Source organism: Pleurodeles waltl, chromosome 4_2, assembly GCF_031143425.1.
Source record: "Pleurodeles waltl isolate 20211129_DDA chromosome 4_2, aPleWal1.hap1.20221129, whole genome shotgun sequence".
In the NCBI taxonomy this organism is placed as follows: Eukaryota; Metazoa; Chordata; class Amphibia; order Caudata; family Salamandridae; genus Pleurodeles; species Pleurodeles waltl.
The window spans coordinates 47,943,025-47,962,669 of NC_090443.1; the positions used below are offsets into that span (position 1 = coordinate 47,943,025).

The 19,645-nt window shown below is 42.7% G+C and overlaps 1 protein-coding gene across 6 annotated transcripts in view; it reads left to right on the forward strand.

Moving 5' to 3' along the window:
• The window catches only part of PAN2 (poly(A) specific ribonuclease subunit PAN2), a 415,349-nt gene that overhangs the window by 22,608 nt on the left and 373,096 nt on the right, over positions 1–19,645 (forward strand). For 2 of the 6 annotated variants that reach the window (XM_069230604.1, XM_069230607.1), the window contains exon 2: positions 1,382–1,464. The exons of 2 other annotated variants lie outside the window; for them this stretch is intronic. The gene's annotated coding sequence lies outside the window, so the exon portion shown is untranslated. The remainder of the gene's footprint in view (positions 1–1,381; positions 1,465–19,645) is intronic. 2 more of the 6 variants (XM_069230606.1, XM_069230609.1) reach the window with 1 other exon arrangement.

The window sequence follows — 19,645 nt, forward strand, 5'->3', positions numbered from 1 at the left end:
TTCTGTCTACATTATCTCTGGCTCCCTACACTGTTAGTGGGGACTACAAAATAACCCCTACCACCGTTCATTATCTTTCAAAACATTCTCATGGCTGGAGCTTTTGTTTTACAGCTGGGAGAAGTTGTTTTATGGGCCTTGTTTGTAGTATCATTGTAATAGCCCCACCCCCCAACCCCAACCCCACCCTAAAACCTAACACCCCCTGGCCCCCACCCACTCCCCAAAACCAAAAACGCCCCACCCCCCAACCCCACCCTAAAACCTAAAACCCCCTGACCCCCCCACCCACTCCCCAAAACCAAAAATGCCCCCCCACCCCAAAACCTAAAACAACCTAAACCCACCACTTACCTTCGCTAACTCACTTCTTTGTACCTTAACCACGCATGTTCGTTGTTCAGAACATACGTAGTTAAGGCACAAAATACCGGAGTCGTGGTTAAAAAAAAGCGTTGTTGCGCTTTCGTTAACCACGACTTTCGGGAAAAAAAAAGTCGTAAAAAAGGATGTTCCCCCTCTGTGGCTGTCTTGTGTCTTTTTTTGGGGGGAATTGTGCCAGCAACTCCGATGATGGGGTAGTGAAAGCGGTATTCTATTGGAATTAACATGGCATATTTAAAATAGGATGCTAAATGGCAACATTTTCATTTTTTTTGCTGCTGATAGAAGAAGAATGTAAATGGAAGTGTTTAGTTATATGCGAGGCCACTGGAATTATATGGCGGGAAAAGACAATTATGAGGTGTGGTTGGCCAATTTATGTAGCAAGAAAAGTCCAGTTATGAATTTACAATGCCAATAGCTCTAACTCAAGCAAATGCAAGACCTGTTGCATTGTAAATGCTTGTTTTAGTTCTTGTGTTAGACCTACCTGCATATCTGTATCTTTGCATGATGGTTATTTATCCTGCTGCAATGCAAAATATTCAGTTCTATATGACTATTTTCGCGCCTTACATATATACACCCCACAATAAAAGCAAACTAAGTGCAATCTGAGTAAGTTATTTAGTTTAGTTTCCTATCACTTTTTTCAAATTGCTATTATTGGTTTGAGCTGGATATCATTTAGATGTTTGAGTTATTAGATGCTCCATTGATTCAACAGCATGAATCGTGATTAAAATGGAAAAAATGCTAATATTCGTGTTTATGCACAATGAAACAAAGTTTATGAAGTGCCAGGAAAGGGATGGTATTTTTCTGCAGCCCATGCCAGTGTTTTAAAGAGGAGTAATGTTTAATCTGGGTAGATTAAAATTTGCCTGTCCAGCTTTCCAAATTAGTCTCCTCAAACCCTTTTTATGAATGGCTGAGTATGAATCGAGCTAGTGTATTTTGAAGTAGGTAAACCATCTAACAGGGTGCGTTCTACTAGGGCAGCCAACACCAGAAGTCCTGTTGAAACTTGTCTGAGACATCACAGCAGCATGGAGCAAAGAACTGGAATTTTTTCTTGAGGTAAGCTTCGCTACGACTTGCTTACTTGCATGCTTGCTGTCACCCTCAACATATGCCTTCAGCATATTGCACTTAGTGACAACACTACAATGGCAACTAAAGCAACTTGCAGACCTTTTGAGAAGCTTTCACAAATGCTTTCACTGTTCTGCCTCAAACCCATGGCTTTGAGAGTGGACACCAATGCCCCTAAACTTTCATTGCATGTTGTCAAGTGAGAGGGCCCTTGGGCATAAAACTAAATATTTATGTATGTTGACAGTGTTTGGTGTGATAAAATGACAATTTTGTAGCTGTCAGAATAAAGCTAAAATGTTTGAGTAATTTGTTCTGTTTCCTTTTTAATCACTTTTTAGTATGCTTATCACCGCTATCACAACACCATTTTCTGTATGCTGTGTGGAGAAAAAAAAAATCCTACTTGGGCCGTTGCTTGTTGTGTAGTATTTTCAGGTAAAAGGTATCCACCTAACAATGGCCTACAGAATTTAAAAGAGTTGGTTGGGTAGTTTGAATACCAAATTACAAGTGGATATATTTGAAAAATTACAAGCTAATCCGAACAACAAATTAAAAGTCTTGAAGTGTTTGACCTGGTCCTCTCTGTAGACTCACCCCAAATGTTTTGCCTTCACCCCTCCATGTTTGCTGAATTTATTTTGTTGGTGTTAGAGCTCTGTGCACTTTACCACTGTTAACCATTGCTAAATTGCTGGTGCTTTTAAAACATGTCAGTCATTACTGCAGGTGTAAACTGCCATTTCCACCTGTCAAAATAAACCCTTTGCCTGGCCTAAATCTTCCTTTTTACTACATCTAGATCACCCCTAAGGTAGGCCCTAAAGGCTCACAGGGGACGGTGCCTTGCATTAAAAAAGCAGGACATGTGAGTTTACGTTTTTTAATGTCCTGGTAGTGAAAAACTCTTAATGTCCTAAGGTTTTGTGCATTCTGTCGGTGCCCTGGGTCTCATAACTGTAAAAGGCTCTGCTGTTGGGGTTTGTATATTGTTGCCAGACAGTGCCGCAAAGCGGATTAGGTGTGGCCACGATGGTCCATTGTCATAATTTGACTCTTGCCCTAGGCAAGACTGCTGGTTTAAGGATGACAGTACTTAAGTTTGTAGGCAACTATGCCAATCCTACAACAAGTCACAACTGTCGTCCCAACCCTCCCGGTTCACAAGCAGCACCTCACCAAAAACCCAAACAGTAAAAGGTGATTTGTGGCAGCCTTTACGCATGGACTAAAGAGTGTGATATCTCAGGGAGTGTCGTGGTTAAACAGAGATTACCTCTTTCTCACATAAACAGCATGTCTCAATCAAACACAGGCAATGAAGAAGGTGCAGTAAGGTTTCAGTAGGTTTCATTTAGCAAAACTGCAATAAGTTGCATGGGCTGCAATGATTAGGATAATGAACAGTGCAAGAAAAAGAATGGTAAAGAGTCATTAATACAAAGACCCCCGCCATCTTGCAATGACATGAGATGTGAAATATGTCCTAATACCCTAGCATAATGAGCCTAACTTCTAACCTAAAAGAGAGCTAAGTATGTTAAACCTAATCTGGAATGCCATGTCTGTGAGAAGAGCCCACCCTTCCCCCCCCAATCGTTACCTTGAATGAGGTCTCTAGCTCAGACTCGTAGGGACACAAAGACTGGGTCTGCGTCAAGGTGACGTGCAGCATCGATAGCAGCGATGGCATCTGGCACTAGGTGACGGGGCCACGAGTCTGCAAACTAAGCTAACTCCTGTATCCCATTAAAACAAACTGGGACTCACTACACCCTCCCCATTGCCATAGCAAGTAGGACGCCATAACTTGACGCCACCGAAGGTGAATGAATCCAATTCTAAAAAGTGCTCTGACCTAAAAGCATTAAAACGGATTAAAAAAAATCACATTTAAAAACGTGTTAATAGCTAAAAAAACATACAGAGATACAATGTCGATCATGACAAGCACAGCAGGCCAAAGTAAGGGTAATAAATGTAAATTTTGGATTTGGTATAATAAACCAGTCATCAATGTTTCCAACAATAGTCCTGATCTTGAAGAGCATCTTCGAAGCCATTGAATGGAAAGGACCTCAGGAAAGAGGCCACATCGTCAGATGTTAGGTCGATCACAGGATAGGCAGACTGATCCACGGAGTAGTAGTGCATAGTAGCCTCTTGTGCAGGTCCACCTGCAGGAGTGGCATCCTCCATAGTGCCAAAAAGAGCCAGATCGTTCACCAATGTTGGCTCATAAGTGGCCTCGCGAATCAGCCTTAGTCTCAAGGGGGACGACCGTGAATGAACCCTCATTCGGGACATCAGCAGTGTTTGGTCCACAGGAGGCACTGGCGTAACAGCAAGACACACTGTAGGCAAGTGTTCGAAGAGGCACCATACGCAGCGAAAGACTGGTTGCACGCACCACAGGAGTGGTCGGCATGACAATGACCAGTCACCCTCCAATTCCTCCAAGGAAGCATAGAAGACCTGAACCATGTCAGCACAGTTGAGCTGGTAGCAGCGGCTCCATTGCTTTGCGTAGCTGGAAAGACACAACCACTGCAAATCTGAAGAAATAGTAGTATTCTGTCAATGAATGCCAAAATTATAGGAAAGCCGCCAAACACCCTTGAAAAGAGTGAATGGATGGCCGATGGGATGACTCCAAAGACAGTCTGGGAGATGGACACAAATCCAGACCAAACAGCCTTAAAGAAGTGGACAATTCCAGTAGTGCTCGAGGCATTGAATATTCTCCAAAGTGCTTGGGGAAGTTGGTATTTAATAGGGATTGTATCTCGGCTGATGATCTTGCAAACTGGAGAGCACACGTCTCTCTAGCTGATGTCAATGCGACTAGTTTTTGAAACAGTAGCGCCTTTAGTCTGCTCAGCTTGTCATAATGTACATTAACAAATGTGAGGCCACATTTCTGATACTTTTATCTCGCGTGTGTGGGTGGGGGGGGGGATAAAACTTGTCCACAACACATAATGACCTTAGAGACTGAAATTGAGTAGGCAATTCCTGGTCGCATACTGCAACAGCTTTGGTAGCTCAGCACCACATAACTTCCATTTGAAAGTACATTAAAAGCTGGTTGAATCCAAGGGACGGGAGTACCCTTCAGAAAACAGGCCAAGTTCGTGACCACCGCATTGCAAAGGCCGTGAAGGGACACCTGCTTGCAGATTATTGAATGACTGCCAGTAGTCTCACATTCGCTTCCGCTGAGAAAGACCTCTGATTCGCCGTTCAGGCATTTGTAATCAAAGGGCAACTCCCACTCTTCTATAATATAGCTATTGCCTAGTCGCTCGTACCTGCCCATGGCAAGATGTTTCAGGCACTTTGAAAAACGAAAAGTGGTAATGGGCAGATTAATGATACCGTGTAGGAGCCATACTGTTGAAGGGCATTCTGCAACTGTGAAAGGCAACTTTTCTAATTTCTCTGTGAAGCATGGTGAAACTTGCTTCACTTTTAACCATTGTCTGTTCTGTGGATAAATTAAAGGCGGTGAGCAATTCACTACCATTAATGGACTTCCATGGAATTCGGCCATTTTTCAAAGTCCAACCTAACTGCATGATGGAACGCAGCTGACTTTGTCCATGATATAAAAGGGACATGTCTGTCTGAATAATACCAATCGCAGATGACACTGTTTGTTAGGGAATAAATCCTGTTGGACAGTGTTCATGCCATTATCGACAATAGCTAAAGCCTTTTCTAAGTTTTCCTTGTCTATTTGCTTTAAACACGCAGCAGCTTCTATCTGAGAAAGCTTTCAGATCTCATTATACATAGTATAGATGAATCTTTTAGAGTGTGGCTTCCGAGGACCTAACAAAGTCCTGCAAGTCTATAGCTGCGGAAAGAGTGTTCAGATGTTCCTTAACTGCGGCTAACGTGTTAGACTGTACCCATTGCTGGCACAGTTTACCCACACTGTATGTTGTAACTATACCCATGTGTTGACCTGAGATGAAGCGAGGGTCTGGCCATCTAATTTTGAAACCCCCTGAGAAATTAAAAATGTGCCTGACATCCATTGGTGTCTATTGGCCAAATTAAACACCCGCCGGGACTGGAAAGTGAAGAGTTATAGGTACCAGCCTGAACCTTTGCATCTAGCTCTTCCTCTGTGACATTCAGGAAGATTTGCCAATCATTAAACTTTGCCGGTCGGGGGATACAGGGTGTGTTCATTTCCATAATTATTGCTAACCCCAGACAGGATGTCTGTTGAATGGTGTCATTTAAAAAGATCATTTGCACAGGAATCAGCCATGCTCTAAATAAAGCTTCCCTACCCTGTATTTGCCAATCTTGTGTTCCCCATACACTCTTCAAATCAACAGTGTTCCTCCAATATTCGTAACCTTCAACTGCAAGACGGGAAACAAAGGAATCTGAAAAATCAGCTTTGTATCAGTTAGCAAAATCTTCCTAATTTTTGAAGGAGGTAGTTCAAAATAATGACTCTGGGTGTTTCGTGTCATGCCCAGGCAAATAAGTAAATTTATCTAAATAACGTTTTGGGCTCCTCAAGGTGGTGTTGAACAGTGTTTCCACTGTGTGTAGTTAAGCACTGGTCTGTGTCTAGTGGCAGGGTGCAGGTAGTAATGTCGCCAATTAATGTCAAAGAACATTTCCCCATAATTCATTGTATTTACATACACATCATCACTTTCAAATACTGAATAGTTCTTCATTTCAGTTAACATAGAATCAACTGTCTGGACATCCCAATCATCAGATACAACACCAGGTGTCATTACATCTGTCATAGAAATTTTGAATACCTATGGAATATGAATGACTTCAGTAGGCCTTTACGTGTCAAATGGAATGTTGTCCCACACGATCCCATCAGGAATTGGCACAGCTGAAATGTTTACATGGGACATGTCTCTTAGGACCTTATGTGAGGAATGATATGGAGTTAATACTTCATCCACAAGCTCAACTGAGGAGCGTTCAGGAAGGTAATGACCATTTAGAAGTTAAAAAAAAATCACAAACCCAATCCGTAGAACAAAATGCAAACAATGTCAAGCAGAACCATAAATAGTTCCATGGGTGTATTAAATAGTTATTTTTAAGACATAGGTACAGCTTACATGTCTTTGAAACATTTTCAATTACTAGAGTGGACGAGTCTGAAGAAAAGTCGATGAAGTAACCAGAGGCAGTCTTTGCAAACGCAGGAGCAGGTGCATTACTGGTGGATGGATCCACTTTGCTTGGAGGCTCATAGTGGATGGTGTTGTCAGTCCGTGTATTGTTGGTGTAGAAAACAGCTAAATCTTGGACAGGTACTGTAGTTGAAGTGGTAACTGGAATCAGCAAGAGCTCATTCTCAACCTTCCTCATGGTCGCGGAGGTATCTGTATCATCATTGGACATTGTTGTGTAGTCCGAAGTAGTGTTGTTATTTCTACTTTGAAGAGGTATGTCTTGTTGGGTAGTGAGAGGGGACCGGGAACTACCCAAGGGACCTCTGGGTCTACTGTGCAGGATCAGCCACATGGTGAAGTTTGACGTCGTCAATGGAAATTAATCTTTTTCCTTTGGAACCAGGCAGCATTAGTAGGATGACAGTTCTGGTACCTTATATTTCCAGGACTGGGACCGGTGCTCTGTAAGATGAACCGTATTCCTTCTTCACAGTGATCTTCTCACGAACCAGAACCCCGACTTCAGGAATACAGCCAGTGGAAGTTGTTGGTAAATCCCTTATTCCTAAGGTGGCAGCACTGGCGGATGATTTATCATCATGAAATTGCTGAAGCTCTGGTAAAACAGTGAGATGTTCATTTATGTCAAAAGGTGTCTGCTACCACCAAACCAGGGCCTTCAAGATCTGGGACATACATGGGTGTCCCAATGAGAACCTCATAGGGAGTGCATCCCCCCCCAAGGACAGTCTAGGCAGATTATTCAATGCTCTCTTGTCCCCATATAGGTGATGAAGCGAGCTGTAACCAGAACCTAATACTCTAGCTGTTAAGGACTGCTTTAGATCACGGTTCTGCCTCTCCACCACCAAATTTCCCTTGGGATGGTATGGTGAGGAGTAATGGAGTTCAACACCCATTGTCCCCATGGTATCCCTCAATGCCTAAGAGGCAAATGCAGGGCCTTGTTCCAAATGGAATGCTGCAACTGCATATGTACCAATAAAGATTAGCAGTCTTTTATAACAGTTTGAGTGTCAGCCGACCGCTGTGGCCATACCCACAAGAATCTACAGTGACTAAGATGTATTTGTCTGCACCATCACGTTGGAGTGGACCGCAGTGGTCCAGTACACACATTGTAGTGGCCTGCTGGACACTAAGAGGGATGTCTGCGGTGGGCGTTTTGTGCTTGAGCCCTTAATTTGCTGGCAAATGTCACAACTAAGGACCTGCTGTTTTTTCTGTTTGTATAGACCTGGCCACCAGAAGCGTTTCTGTACAAGTGTTACTGTGGCCGAAATACCAGCATGAGCAGAAGCGACACCCTCATGACTTGCTTTTTTGATCTAATCTCTGGTCCACTTTGGGGATCACTCGATCTCCAACCCCAGGAATTGTTGCATAAGCAACATTCTGTGCAGTGATGTGGTAAGAGTATTTTGTAAGGTATGCTTTTGGAAGGAACTTTCACAGCAGTCAGAATTTCATTATCCAATCTCGTCTGTGAACAAGTCACTGCAGCCAGAGAAGCCATAGCTACTGCAGATTTGGCTGCTTCGTCAGCCAAAGTGTTGCCACCAACGTGTACTCCTACACGTTGGTAGCCCAATGTATGTACAACATGGACAAAGTAGCATCTCCTTGAGATCAGCCACCCTCCCCCACAATGTTTTGTGTTTTATGGTGTTCCCTTTTGAGTCTCTAATCTCGTTCAGTTTCCAATGATTGAGGTAATCATTGTAGGACTGGACGCAGTGGTATGAGTCAGACAATTAAAGTCAGCAATCTTGGCTCTGTGTTCTAGCACTAGAATAAGGGCTTTGAGTTCAGCCAGCTGAGCTGTGCAGTCCATTAGGGTCTGCATGTAGTTACTGTGAGGTTGGAAAACTCCATCACTCAATTCACGGCTGTGCAAGCTGCTGAATATTGATGTTTGGTTCCTACAGCTGATTGTGCTGAACCATCAGTGTTAATGACAGTATGGTATCTGTCAAGAGGCAAGATATCTAGAGGAGCTGGTTTCTCCTGTTCGTATTGGAGAAATTCTTGTGTCTGAAGTTTTGGATCAAAGGTGTAGTTAACAGTGGTGGCAGTCAGGGAGGTTGCCCCCTGAATCCAGCGTGGATGTAATGCTTTAGCGTTAGGAATGCTTGCTTTGGTGACAGCCTCTAAGGCTGGCACCGGGATAATGACATTGATGCGTTTCCCTTGGGCAAGTGGCCTCTCCTTAATGACAGCCATCTAAACTTCAGTTAGAATTTTGTCTGTGGGTGCAAAACGTTGTTCTGCATTAGAATATAAATGAGACTTGTATGCTATGGGCACTGTGTCACCTTCGTTAAGGTGACATAAGTGAACCCAATTGCACCAGCAATTATTCTGATGACCAAATTTGTTTTATTGTCGCATGTGTGTAAGTGTTTAGCTTCTAGCATGTCCTGTTGCAATTCTCTAAGGATGCTTGTGTGTTCAACTGTCCAGTGTCTGCTAGAAAAATCAGGGCGTATTAAGTCAGAGTGGCTTGATATGTTGTGCATAGTCTGGAATGTATGTTCTGCCAAAGTTGAAGAAAACAATTCAGGAATGTCTATGGTGTTAGCCATATTGTATAATAATAGGTATAAGAGATGGAACACCAAATGGGGAGTAAAGTCCTTTTAAGAGTTCGAGCTCGAACAACCTACAGCCTAATTAGGTGCTCCCTGTTCAGCTGAGGAGGATCTTCCCCAAGACCATGAACGTCTCTGTAAAATGGTACTTAGGGTACGTGTTGTATGAGAGAGTGATAGTCTGGGTGTCCATAAATTAGTGCCTAAATACCATTGTTGGTGGTGCCATGTTGTAGTTTGACTCTTGCTCTAGGCAAGACTGCTGGTTTAAGGATGACAGTACTTGCGTTTGTAGGCGACTGTGCCAATCCCACAAGTCGCAACTGTCGTCTCAACCCTCCCTGCTCACAAGCAGCACCTCACCAAAAACCCAAACAGTAAAAGATGATTTTTGGCAGCCTTTACTCATAGACTCAAGAGTGACATCTCAGGGAGTGTTGTGGTTAAACGGAGATTACCCGTTTCTCACAAACAGCATGTCTCAATCAAACACAGGCAATGAAGAAGATGCAGTAAGGTTTCAATAGGTTTTATTTAGCAAAACTGCAATCTGCGATAAGGTGCATGGACTGTAATGATTAGGATAATGAACAGAATCCAGGTTAATCTGGTTAATTATTATGGGCCAGTTACAGATGGGAATGAGTCATTAACGAAACTCTATAATATTACTATGAGTGCCACAGGCCCCTTTATTATCGGTGGGGATTTTAATTTCATTCAGGATATAAAGTTGGATACCTAAAATAAAAAGGGCAATTAAAACCTAAAACTAAAAGACTTATGAACATAATAAAAAGTGATTTCTAGTTAGTTGACCCCTGGCGAGAAGAATATCCAGTAGTTACTCAATATGCTTGTTTTTTGCATCAGTATAGAACCGCCTCACGGATGGATTTTTAAAAAATCTCATACATTGAAGAGGGTGGGTCGGAGATAAGGGCTAATGCATTCTCCAACCATTCAGTGGTCTCAGTGACACTAGAACTCAAGTTGGTTACCAAAGAAAGACCCAGATGGCAATTTGATAGATATTTGCTTAGTAATCAGCAGTGGGTCACAGACATGAGTACATTTATACAGGAGTTCTTCCAGTTCAATTAGAATTCTTCATCCCCATTCAACGTATGGAAAGCATTCAAAGCGTCAGCCAGGGGCCAAATTATCTCTCTTAAAGCATTTCAGACGCGACAGCGAGAGCTTCAAGTGAAAAAACTTCAGATGGCAATAGATAAGGCGACAGACACATGTATTAAAACAGGAGGTCAGGGAATGGCTAGGTGGAACCTTAGTCAAACTAGGGCAAAGCTAAAAGATGTTTGTGTTCTTGTTCCCCGATACTAACATAGTTTTTACTAAGGATGAGGCTATTGCTCTGGTATTTATCACACATTATTCTACAATTAATGATATTGATTATGCAGTTTCACTGGCACAGTTAGGACAGTATTACAAATCTATTAAGTTACCCAACATCTCGTTGAAAGTTCAAAAAGATATAGTGTAGAAGATTACGCCAATCAAGATTAAAGGGACTATCCAGAAAATGTCAAGTGCTAAAGCTTGCGTGGGCGATGGATTTCCAGTTGAATTTTATAGAACTTTTTGTGAAGAGCTTGTACAGTTTTTAACGGTTCTATATAATGCAATACTCGAGGGAGCAGTAATTCCTGCAACGTTTAAAAAATCAACAATAGTTAGCTTTCTGAAAAAAGATAAAAATCAACTGAAACCTGATACATACTGTCCCATCAGTCTGCTGAATGCAGATTATAACATTTTAACAAAGATCTGGGCTATTAGGACCACATCAGTCACGCAGCAATTAATATATAAAGATGAGAACGGTTTTGTAGCCGGCAGGCTGATGAGTTCCTGTACAAACTTTTTAATACAGGCAAATGACTATTTCTCTGCAAATATCATCCCTGCGGCAATGATAATGCTAGATGCAGAGAAAGCTTTCAATCTAGTTAATTGGGGAGCCTTGTTACATTGCCTAACAGAATTTGGCTTCCCAATGCAATCTACTTAGATGATAAGGCAGTTGTACCAGGGTGCTCAGTCTCCAATAGTTATCAACTCAAAGATTAGAGGCACAATTCAGATTAAAAGAGATACTAAACAGGGATGACCCCTCTCTACCATACTCCCTGCTTTTTTTTTTTATTGAACCTCTCGCCCAGATAATACGTAACTCAAAGGAAATCACTCCTCCTATTGCTGATATGCCCGTAATCAATCTTTGCTGACGACATTATTTTGAATTTAAAACCAGAGACTGCCAATATTCAAAGAGTACTGGAACAGATCAATGAGTTCACTCAAAGAGGGGGTTATAAGATTACTGAAAGTAAAACGGAGGTTCTTTTATTTAATGCAGGGATAGAGAATCTTCCTTACACACTACAATCGCAAGCAAATTCATCCGCACCTATTAGGTATTTGGGAATTTATGTCCCGAAGCAATATGGACAGTTGTTTGATCTTAATTATCTTAGGATGCTTGCAAAAGTACAAGCACTCTTGGATAGATGGCTAGCTCTTCTGCTGACTTTGGTAGGGAGAGTCTCTTTAATCAAGATGTCAGTTCTCCCGTTATTTCTTTTTTTTATTTCACAATGTCCCTATTAGGATTAATAGCGCTTATTTTCGTGAACTCGATTCTATGATACTATGTTTTATGTGGAGGAAGAAAGCCCCAAAGGTACGGCTTTGTTATTCAACTAAATATAAAGAAAGGTCGCTTGGCACTCCCTAATTTGCAAGTTTATAATCCGGCTGCATTGCAGGATATATTGGCACGATTCTTGGCTACTGGAGGAACCATGGAAAATTCTTTGGTTAAAAGAATGATTGCAGAATCAGCAATAAGTCTCCCAGCATTTATCGAAACCACGAAACTTCCGAAAAAAACTCGAAATATATATATGATTTTGGAAAGAGATTAGAGATCTTAAGAAAAATATATCAAATGCCAATAGGTTATATTTATTTACACTTACAAGAGTGTAAATATTTCTTATTATATCTTCCAGAAACCGTGATTGCCCAATGGAATAGTGAGGGTTTTAAAGAGATGGGCAACTTAATTTTAAGTAACAGGTACATTACTTGGGAAGAGATTACAAATATGCTAGGGGATACAGCAATTAGACTTTTTCTTAGCTTTCTCCAGATATCCCGGTTTATCAAAACCAATATACCTCGGGAAAACACCCTGGAACATCCATTAAGGAGGGCCTTAACCGAGAGTAATGTACTTGGTACAGGGAATTGGTATAGACTTCTAGTGGATAGTCACGATTCGAGAATTTCAGATTTTAGGGATCATATTTCTAGAACACAATGTTTAATATCTATTGAGGAATGGAGAATTATTTCGGAATTAGGTTATACATTTTTGAAGGCAGCTAACTACAAAAGAATGTATTTTCTTTCCGTATGGATGGCTTACTATACTCCTGAGAGGATACATCAAATATTTCCGGCAGTTCCCGATCAATGTTTTCGTTGTCATCAGGAGGGGCGTGGGAACTGGCTGCATGTTTTTTAGACTGCCCTAAACTAACAGAGTTCTGGCTGGAAATAAATAATTTCATAAACCTTAGTTCCAACTTCAGGATCCAGCTAGATCCAAGCTTAGTTCTGTTTGGAGTTTCAGAGAAAACAAGCCAGCTAATAAAATATCAACAATACTTTATAGCGATAATTTTTGCTGTAGCCCGATCACTAATACTTCAGCTTTGGCGCACTCAAATGGTTCCTACAATGCAGGATTGGTGGAATAAAATGTTAAGAACTAAGCAGTATGTGGAAGCATACTCTAAATGTATTGGGAGCATAAAAAGATTTACAGCTACATGGAACTATTTAGAAGGGTAGAGCGCTATAAACAAGGGTGTTAGTTTGGTGGGAAATAAAGCTTGCCAATATAATAATCTAGGATACATTATATTAAATGATTGTCACTATGATATGGTTAAAATATTCTACAGAGATGAGATTCAATGTGTTGCTGATTCTGCTTTTAAGTTATCAAGCTGTACATTCCAAGGTTTTTGTGATATGATCACCCAAAGAAAGTGGATTGTTTCAGCTGAATGCTACTTTGGCATAATGTTTGTATTAGGTTTGTATATTTTCACCTGAAATAAAAATAAAAATTTGAGAGGAAAAAAAAGAGAATGAACAGTGCAAGAAACAGAATGGTAAAGACAAGAGTCATTAATACAAAGACCCCCACCATCTTGCAATAACATGTAATGACATGAGATGTGAAATATGTCCTTATAGCCTAGCATAATGAGCCTAACGTGTAACCTAAAAGTGAGCCAGGTATGTTAAACCTAATCTGTCAATGCCATGTCTGTGAGAAGAGCCCCCCAACCCTCGTTACCTTGAAAAGAGGTCTCTAGCTGAGACTCCCTAGGGACTCGAAGACTGGGTCAGTGTCAAGGTGAACTGCAGCATTGATAGCAGTGATCGCATCTGGTTGAAATCCCTCTGACTATCTGTTTAAGTGAGGAGTATTTATACCGATCTGCTTGGACCCCTGACGTAGGTCTGTTACCAAACAATAGATAACGAGACATGCTCGGGACGGTAATTTATATGAAGAACTCCCTCGAAAGCCTGAAGAAGGAAAGTACCTAATGTGAACACCCACAGTTTATCTTTGTCGCTTGATGTTGATACTTTAGTGCGGTGGCACTGATAACGCCAAACCAAAACATAGGCCTAACTAAAAACAAGGCAGACATTTTGAAAGATTTAATTAAATGTGGTAAAACAGCAAGCTAAGTAGGGTAAAAGTCACTAGGTGATGGGGGCACGAGACTGCAAGCCAAAGGCTAAGCTAACTCCTGTATCCCATTAAAACAAACTAGGATTCACTACACCATCCTGCCAGGATGGTTGGATGCGGAGCTGTACCCAACCCCACCTAAATGTTAAACGGCTTGCCTCCAGCGCCCACACCGGACACTGGCCTTTTCTCACCCCAGACTTCTTGGAGCCTTGAGAGGGAAAGGGAAAACCTTTCCAGAACCAAATGTAGGGGTAGAGTAGGGAATCCCACAACTTTAAAGGCTGGCATCGGGTATATGTATTGGACCTCCTGTTCCACTCTTAAGTACACTCCTAGACAAGTGGGCATTACAAAAGAAGGGCTACCTTATTCCCCAGAGGACTTCCAGGCTGCTTGAGGCCTGCCTTGCCCACCAGATAACTGCCTTGCTGCTACCAGAGGACTGCCCTTCTGCTTGAGGACTGCCTTGACACACAGAGGGCTGCCTTGCTGCTTGACCACTGTCCTGCTCTCTTAAAAGGATGACTGGAGTTGCTGCCTTCATCCCAGGCTATCCTGAATGGCTCCAAGGGTCAGTTGGCTGACCTGCCTAAGCTACAGGGACACAACAAACTCCAAAGGTCTTGCTGCAATCGCCCAGCTGACCTACTTTACTGGACCTGCAACTGGAATTGCCTGAGCTCTGCTGGGCTGACTTCCTGATTCCCCCCCCCCCCCCCACAAGGTCCCTCCCCAGGTCCCGGATCCTTAACTGGTGTCATGTGAGCATCTCCTGTTAAAGAAGGTGAAAGCCTGAAGTTTTGGACTCTTTGCGACTGTGAGTGGGCCTGTTTATGCTGAGACTCTGCCTCCTGTGATGACTGCCTTTGCAAAGCTCAGGTTAACCCGATTCTTCGTGCGACAGCGACTGCTAGTGATGACTGGCAACATGAGATCTGCACTCAGTAATGACAGCCTACTGTGACTGGCAACTCTAACGTCCAGCAATGGCTGTCCGCGATGCCCAGCCAGCTCTTTGCACTACAGTGATGACAGCCAGGGTCGCCCGGCCTGCTCTTCACTGTACAGTAGTGACTATGGAGCATTCTCTCCAATAACTGTGGCCTCCTCCACTATGGACAGAACTTTTCACTCTGGATTTTGAGAAGGTGACTTTTTCAGCAAGTCTAACCTGGCTTCTGTATCTGGCCCTTGCTTAGCCTGAACTTGTGACTTCCCCCAGTCTAGCACGACCAGATGTCCCCGAGTGGCGCGTTGTGCTTTTAGGTACTATATTTACATCAAAACTGAATATCTTCTAATGAGTGGAATTTTGTCATTATGGTGTCTATTTATTAAAATGGAGCTATATTTCTAAGGTGGTTTGGGAGTTTTCTTGGGTTGTGTTTTCACTTTATTACTATTTGTGTACCTTACACACTGACTGCATTGTGCCATGCTACCAGAAGGTTAAGCACTGGTTGAATTAGTTATCATTCGTGGTTCACTCTGACAAGGGTTGTGGTTGTTGCCTCAGTGGGGCTTCCTCCCCAAATCAATATCCAGATTCCTTAAAGGGGGCTGGTGGGAAAAGGGGGGCGACTTACCCTGGGTACAGAGGTGGGGGGGGGGGGAGTTCAGAATAGAGCAAAACTTGTCTTTAGGTGCCCAAAAGATTTGTTAATCTCTATTTTGTGTAGAATAGTGGTCTTGTCGGACAGTTAGCCTTCGACCAATCCTTGGCCACATTCTCCATTAGTACCTCTCCCATGTTGGCACCTACCAAGGTTATGGCATAATGTAAGGACTCATGACTCATGTAGTTCATGATTGATACTTTACATTGCACTGTTTACCAAGGCAGCCACTTTGCAATGTGCAGCCCTTAGTGGTGTTTACTTAGGGTGCATATTCAGTTTACTATTGAGTGTGGAGGAAATATTGTATTTCATTTGGACTGAACTATAAGCCCCTGGCAGTTGGTTGTCTAGCTTGATTCTGCAGGCTCTAGTTTACTCTGCTTGCCAATAACAGAAGACATTCAGTGCTTGTTACTAAAATATATTTGTATACTTTCTTTTCAAATGGGTTACAGCAGCAGAGGTGATGTGTACTGTTTAAAAAAAGACAAAATAAATTGGGGGGTTGTGGTGGTGGTGGGGGGGTTACTACCCACCTCAAAGAATAATAACATCCTATATTGGGGTGATCCCTCAAAGTCATTAAATTAACCTGAGCACAACCCCCTGGGAGCTATGGCACAGGGCAGATAGGCTTAACACAGTACCAAAAGTGTAATAAAGTAGAAACAGAAAACCATAAAAATCCCAAACCAAATTAAGAAAATAGAGTAAAATTGAATAAATAGAATGCCACCAAAAATCCAGTAAGGTGACCCGAAGGTATGACATTCTAAACTTATTTAATAGGAATAGCACCAAGAAGCATATAGTTCCAATGATAGTTACTGGTCGCAGTAGACAGGGATCTTGGTGCAATTTGACACCGCAATGAAGTGTGGGTTGGATACACCAACCGTGTTCATCCTGGTCAAAGATTTTACCTTCTGACATTATTCCTTTAAGTCCAAATCTACCATAGAAGTTCACATTTAAGCTCCACCCCTCCCCCCCCCCCCAAATTCTCAGGCCAGACACTTGGATACTTGCAGGGCATCAGGCAGAGGCCAAACAAGACGGTCCAGGTCCAGTTGCCCCTGATGAACTGGAGAATTGCAAGAAAAGGCCTCTTGTAGCTTGTTCCTGTATCTTTAACAGAAGGTCAGCATTTTGATCCGTGAAGTCCACTTCTTTGTCCTGGGTACAAGAGAGAGAAGGTCCAGCCCTTCAGGGCTCATCTCAGACAGCAGGTTAAGTCCTCTTTTGATGGTCCACATCTTTAGTAGTGGGCTGAAGTGGGTACCTGGAGGTACACGTTATGCCTGACACATGCTAGTAGGTAGTAATAACTTCTTGGAACGCCTTAACCAATAGGGTGAAAATTCCTGGGGCCAACCTTTCCCACTTTGGAAATAAAAAAAAAAAATGGTGGAAGTCTTCGGTCTCACTAAACTTTGGGTCTGAGGGCTTGGGGTTTGTGCGGCGTGACTGGTAATCCTAGTGTCCTTCCACATGTGACACTAAAAGTCTGTTTGAAGGTGATACTTCAGTAACCAGGCAGTGGATACACAAGAATTGTTGTGTGTCTTTTCCTTGACCCTTGAAGTGTGCCACAATTGTCATATGTAAAACCCCAGCAAGCTTGTGAAACCACCTCCCATCCTTCAGAAGTCAGTAAATGTATTACTCTTAAATTTTATAACACATGTTACTTGCACTGCTCGAACTGCAGTAATGTGTGGTATATAAAATGTTTGTTTCCAAGGATGGCTCTTTTACATTAAGACAGTGGTGGTTAGCAAGTAGTGGTGTTTGCTCAACTAAGGCCAGGAAAGAGAAACTAGTGACCACGTGGGGGCCATACAAACCTTGCATAAAACTGGTATCTAGTGTTATAAATGAAGCAAATTCTCATACCAAAGTCCCACCATGACATTCTCCACGTTCCAGTCTTAGCACAGACTGGCAAAAACCCATCACTGCACTTCATAAGTGGTAGAGTGATGTAAGGGGGATCACTCTGAGGTAGACTGTAAGAGAGAAGAATTAAATGCTGAGGCACACCTAAGGTTTTAACATAGGTAGAAATTGTAGCTGCAGAACCAATACCTCAAGTGTTCCAGCCAGGGGTGTAACTCTGACCCCTGTGGTGCAGGGACAGGCAGCCATTCATGGAGTGTGTGGGGGGGGCATTTAGCTTAAGGCCACTTTCAGAGAGGCCCCATGTAGTCCAGTGAATATATGCAAAATTCTGGAGACTTTGACTCCCTCGTCACTTTTTGCAGGAGGTCTCCATCATTTTGCGTTACACTACTGGCTCCAACGCTTCTTCTCCCCCCCCCCCCCCCCCCCTCCTTTTCTAGTGACTCTTGTAACTATTGCTGTCCCCAAATCCATGGGCGATTGGCCTTCTGCCTAAAAGAAAGCTTTACCCTTTCAAACTGGCTTCCATGAGGGTTTTTTTTTTTTATATACCGGTCTTAATTCTACCTCTATTTTGTATACACTGAATTCTGTTCAGCAAGTTTCCACTCTGCATGTTCTGCCACCAGTACAGGACATAAATCATTAATTGGTCCTTCAGCAAATCACTTGATCTAAGTTAGTGCTCTCTTCTTGCAGCTGAGGATATTGCATTCCACTGCAGCCGTGTTGTTGGAGGGCCTATTAGTACAGAAACCTAGGGTGGAGCTGTGGTAAAAATGAGGGTTTTGGTGTGGAGTGGCCCAGCTTTGGCAGTGGAGAAAGCAAAGCATTGGGGTAACCTGTAATTTTCCACACACTAATACTGAGTGTTGCTATAGAATGGGACGGTCTGGCCCCACCCCAGCACTCTACTATTTTGCATCTTGACACACACAGCACTTTGCTGCCTCCCTAACTTGTACTGGCAATTCCCAACTAATCCAGCTGAGCTGTTAGTCTGCCAAAGCTCTGCCCAGCCCAGCCCAGTCCAGTCCAGTCTAGTCTAGCCTTTGACATCCGCTATCTAGCTTATGCTCTTTCTTCCCCCATCTGACTTTGGCTGCTTCCGTCCCATCTATCTCGTGCTTGCCCCCAGACCATCTAGCCCACACTAGACATATACTTAGGTGGTAGTCATTTAGACAGGACAAACATGAACCACATATCTTGTCCATGCTAGAATTTATCTGGTGCTGTCTTGGCTTGTCTTGCCATCATGCTGGTCCCAGACGCGCCCACTCTAACGTGCGCTGGACCTGGCTCCTATCTAGCCTGTGGTGGCCCCTTCTTGAATGCAGTTGTCTGATCTAGCCCAAATCAGTTGTCTCCATGTCTTTCCAGTGGTGGCACTCCTATTTTTCTAGCCCATGCTGAAATGCTTGTTGAAGGCTGTGTGACCCCTTTCAAGCCTATTCTACATGCTGTCCCTCCTATCTATCCTTTTCTTACCATCCTACCCCACTCTAGCCTATACTTTATACTTTCCGCCCCTAATCCCCTTGTTCTCCCCCACCGCCCGTCCCAATCTAGCCTGTGTGGGCCCACCATCAACCCTGTGTAGCTTTAGACCAGGTTAATCTACGATTGTTGTCTTTAGTGAACCAAGAGTCTTGTGTAATTGTGAACACAATTACACAAAGAGCTATTTGTTAAATGGGATTTAATGCATGTTGTTTTCCACTTGGAGAGTGGGGGCCTGTTAAGATTTGGCATCCACATGGGTGTTGGTGACAAGTGGTCTCTTGACGAAAAGATGATACAAAGGAGGATTGTTTTCATAAATATACTAGCGACATGTTGAATTTGCTAAGTGGTCGACAGGCTGACCTAAATATGCCGCACAAGGCATGTGTACATGCATCACAAACAACTACACATGTATTTCGGCAAGTATGCTGACTGATTTAATTTCTTTTTTCTAGAACGATATAATACCTATTACTACCCTCAAGTTTTAAGTCTGAATATTTTGAGGAGAGTGGACTAATGGTGGTGTGAGAATCCTTT